Below are 4,612 nucleotides of genomic sequence, written 5' to 3' on the forward strand. Positions count from 1 at the left end.
GAATGGGAAGTAAATGAGGCTTTCTTTGAGGAAGGGCTGAGCAGAGACACTGCTCCCTGCAGGCCACTGAGTGTGGACGCTTCCTGGGCCCTTGCATGGCAGGCTCCCGGTATCGAGGTGGGTGCCAGACACTGGTGTGTTCCCTCCCTGCTGCTGTCCTGACAGGCTCCTGGCCTCCTCCTGCACCCAGGGTGCTGGGCCTGGCTGCCCTGCCTTGCTCAGTAGCCAGGCTTAGATTGGACTGGGGCCCTCCAGGGGGGTCCTTGCTTGGGGCAGGACTGCTCAGCGCCCTGTCTTGCCACCCAGGCCAGCTTGGGGTTCCGTGGCCTGGAGCAGGGAGTGGACTTGGCACGACCCATCCCACAAGCCCAGGTGAGAGCTTAAAAGGCTGTCACAGTTCCGTCAATCTCTTCACCAGACAGTGGGAAGACCCGGCTCTGGGGGGCCAGGTGGTTCCTCTGCAGTCACTTGCAGGCTATTTACAGAGGGGACACATGTGCTGGATGAATCATCCAGAGAACCCAGGAGTAGTTTCTATTCCAGTAGACACCTGAAAGTCCCAACATGCATGGCTTTGAAAAATTGCTTGTGGTTTGCCGGGTGCAGTGGCTCACACCTGTAATCCCAGCACTTCGGGAGGCTGAGGCAGGTGGATCACCTGAGTTCAGGAGTTCGAGACCAGCCTAGCGAGCCTGGCCAACATGGTGAAACCCTGTCTCTACGAAAAATAAAAAAAATAAAAAAATTAGGTGGGCATGGTGGCAGCTACTCGGGAGGCTGAGGCATGGGAATTGCTTGAACCTGGGAGGCAGAGGTTGCAGTGAGCCAAGATCAATTGCACCACTGCACTCCAGCCTGGGCAACAAGAGCGAAACTCTATCTCCAAAAAAACCACACACACACAAAAAGAAAAATTGCTTGTGCTCTGGTCCTCTGACAGGGCCTTCCAGCAGCTCCAGGCACGGGAGCTGCCTCTGCCAGGGGAGGTTTTGGCCCAGACTTTCCCGACGGGCTGGGATCTATGAGGGCTCCCAGCTAAGAGCCACCCAGGCCCACGGTGAGTCTCAGCCCTCCCAGCCCTGATGGCAGGCGATGCCACGGAAATCTCTGTTTGAAGGACCCTCAGAGGACACAGGCCTAAGGCTGCCCCAAACCTCTGTGCAGGCCTGGGACAGAGAAGCTGAGGCTGAGGGAGCGGCAGGGCCCCACTGACCATTCTTGCAGACACACGTGCAGAGGCTGAGGCCTCCTCTGAGGCTGGGCACGCAAGTCCTAAACTGGAAGGCGTGCAGTACCACCCTCCTTTCCTTTCTGTGGGCAACAGTTTCAGATCCTAAACCCCCGCAGTGCTGGAAGCCACCACGGCCTTTGTCAGGTGCTGAGAACCGCTGCTCCTGTGTGGTGCCCCTGTTAGAGCGTCTAGGGTGCAGGGGAGGCTGCCCAGACTTTGACACATGCAGTGTGATTTTTGGCTTTTTGGTTTTTTGGTTTTTGGCAGCTGGGAGAGGGGGGCCCGCAGATCTTCCAAGAGAGCACGAGACTGTAGACACCCCTCGTGGAAACTGCTCCCCATATCCACACCCTAGTTCCACTCAGCACCTCTGCAGACACCAGAGCCAGAGCCCCTTGGCCAGACAAGGTGACACTAAAGCCGCTCAAAGAGCATCTGGTCCCTCCCCTTCATTTCACTCACAAGGAAGTCAAGACCCAGAGAGGGGAAGTGACTCTCCCCAGAGCAGGCTTGCAGCCAGGCCTGGAGGAGAAATGACATCTCTCAGCCCTCTCAGCTGCACCGGACGACGTACAGGTAACAGCCTCTGGGCCGTTTAGAGAAACTGAGGCACAGCGCCTCTAACCTGACCTTGCTCTTGTGGACTGCAGGTAACTCTCCTAAGATCAGCGGGGCTTGTGTGGGCCGGAGCTTTGTGCACACCTGTCCCGACTCAGCGAGTGGTCCCAGGTGGTAGGGCAGAGGCAACCTCGGGGCAGTCTCCGTGACAGCAGCAGCGGCAGGCAGACCTGGTTTGTCCCTGATTACGAGTGACATTTTTCTACGAACCCTCAACTTCCTACTGATCTGAGTCAGGGTTGCAGCATCATGACGGGTGGGGAAACCTCCCCATAGGCAGCCTGGGAACCTTCCCCAGGGCTGGGAGCTCGCGTGCCACCGCCCTCCACCGAGCCAGTCGCCCGTTCTCCGAATCCTGTTGGGAAACCACCAGGTGCCCGAGATGACACACTCTCAGGGATCATCCTGCAGCTCTGAGCAAGTGCTTTTTGGGGACCAGAAAGACCTAGGAGCCCAGGCTCATCCGCTCACCAGCTGCGTGATTTCTCTAGCCTCCGTTTACCTCTCTGGGGAATGAGGCAATACACGGTTTCTTCCTCACGGGGCGCTCGAGGGCAGCAAATGAGGGGGAGCGCCCTTGTCACTGTCATATATTATAGCTGCATTGTTCTCAAACCCCAGCCAAGTGTCTCTTGGAGAGGCTGGGAGGGAAGACACCGCAGCACTTAGAACCCTGAAAATTCTAGATTCTTCCCTGCAAGGGAGAACCCAAGGTCAGGACATGTCTGGCTGGCCTGGCCTCACCTGGGCTTTGTGAAACCCGAGGTGCTGGGGGTGAGGGGACCGGGCCGGGCAAAGCGCCGCCCATAGCTCCGTGGAAGTCAGGGTTTGCCTTTGGTTCTGAGCGGCTATCCCAGTTCCAAAGGGAGCACCGGTCACTATGGAGCTGCAGCAGACCATGCCATATGTTCAGCCATTTCTTCACTCCCCCTCTCATGCAATAACCTTCCCAAGGGCAAACTGTATGTGAGGCTCAGGGGTGAAGGTGAAGGGGATGAGGTCCTGGTCCTGGGCTGCTGCAGGACAGCAGGTACATGCTCCCCCTGGGGGACACAGAGGACTCTTCATGACACCCACTCGGGACTGCACTGATTACTGGCTAACACCTGTAATCCCAGCACTTTGGGAGGCCAAGGCGGGTGAATCACCTGAGGTAGGGAGTTCGAGACCAGCCTGACCAACATGGAGAAGACCACATCAGACGATGTGGGTATAGCTGGGAAGTGGGCATTTGAAGGAAGGGGTGGGATTTTTAGCAGTGGAGGGGTGTGTCCAAGGGGACAGAGGAGCATTAACTTGCAAAGAAGTGAGGAGGGGGCTTGGCAGCTGCTGGTGGGGTCCAGTGTGAGGGAGGAGGAGAGACTGAGAACATGAGTTCCAGCTGGTCCCTCACGGCCTGTTCGACCTTGGGTAGAATCTTTAGAGTCTCTGAGCCTCACTGTCCTTATCTGTGAAATGGGCATAATTAAGGCAACCTCCCAGAAGTGTCCTGAGTTCCCACCACACAGCACTGAGCACATAGCTGGCCACCTCTCATGTCCCCAAGCCAGCCCCTCCACTCTCCCAGCCCCACTACAACCCCACACGAGCCCTAGCGACATGCAGGCATTGGGAGATTGTGGCCATGTCCCCTGTCCCCTCTGTGTCCTATTCCTTCTTGCCTCGTGGCGCCCAGAGGCCCAGCTCAGGCACAGGTGGATGACTTTATTCACACTATATTGTTCGTGGTGGATATGCTGTGTATTCTAACTGTGGAATTTTGGGGGAGCTCCGGGAATCCATCCCTGCGGCTGTACCAATGCTGCTTTTGTAGGCTCTGGCCCTGCCATCTCTGAGGTGGCTTGCACGGCAATGCTCTGTGCAGATGACAGCCCCACAGCTGCAGGAAGGGCCACCTTCTCAGCCACAAACCTCTGTTGGGTTGTGATCTTCCTGTTGCTTGTGTTTTCTGGAAAATCCAGGCTGCCGAGGGAAGGAAGGTAGGTCTGGTGTGGAGCTACATAGGTGGGTTTCAAGGTCTCAGCTGTGCAGGCATAACCTCACGGCTGCCACAGGTGGGATGCTGGATCCTCAAAGGTGTGAGCAGATGAGGGTACCACGGGGCATTGGCAGCTGCAGGAATCCCAGCCGCAGAATGTGTAGAGTCAGCAGTTAAGCACAGGCCGGGCGCTCGGGCTCAGTCCTGTAATCCCAGTAGTTTGGGAGGCAGAAGTGAGAGAATCACTTGACCCCAGAAGTTTGAGACCAGCCTGGACAACATAGTGAGACCTCGTCTCTACAAAACATAAAAAATTACGCCAGGTATGGTGGCTCACACCTGTAATCCCAGCACTTTGGGAGGCCAAGGCGGGTGAATCACCTGAGGTAGGGAGTTCGAAACCAGCCTGACCAACATGGAGAAACTCTGTCTCTACTTAAAATACAAAATTAGCCAGACGTAGTGGCACATGCCTGTAATCCCAGATACTCACGAGGCTGAGGCAGGAGAATCGCTTTTTGAACTGGGGAGGCGGAGGTTGTGGTGAGCCGAGATCATGCCATTGCCCTCCAGCCTGGGCAACAAGAGCGAAACTCCATTTCAAAATAAATAAATAAATAAAATTAAAAAAAAAATGAGTTGGGTGTGGTGGTGTATGCCTGTGTTCCCAGCTACTCGGAGGGCTGAGTGGGAGGATTGCTTGAGCCTGGGAAGTTGAGGCTGCAGTGAGATGTGATTATGCCACTGCACTCCAGCCTGGGTGACAAAGCAAGACCTTAGCTACA

The sequence above is a fragment of the Cebus imitator genome, unplaced genomic scaffold, assembly GCF_001604975.1.
Source record: "Cebus imitator isolate Cc_AM_T3 unplaced genomic scaffold, Cebus_imitator-1.0 Scaffold57, whole genome shotgun sequence".
Lineage (NCBI taxonomy): Eukaryota > Metazoa > Chordata > Mammalia > Primates > Cebidae > Cebus > Cebus imitator.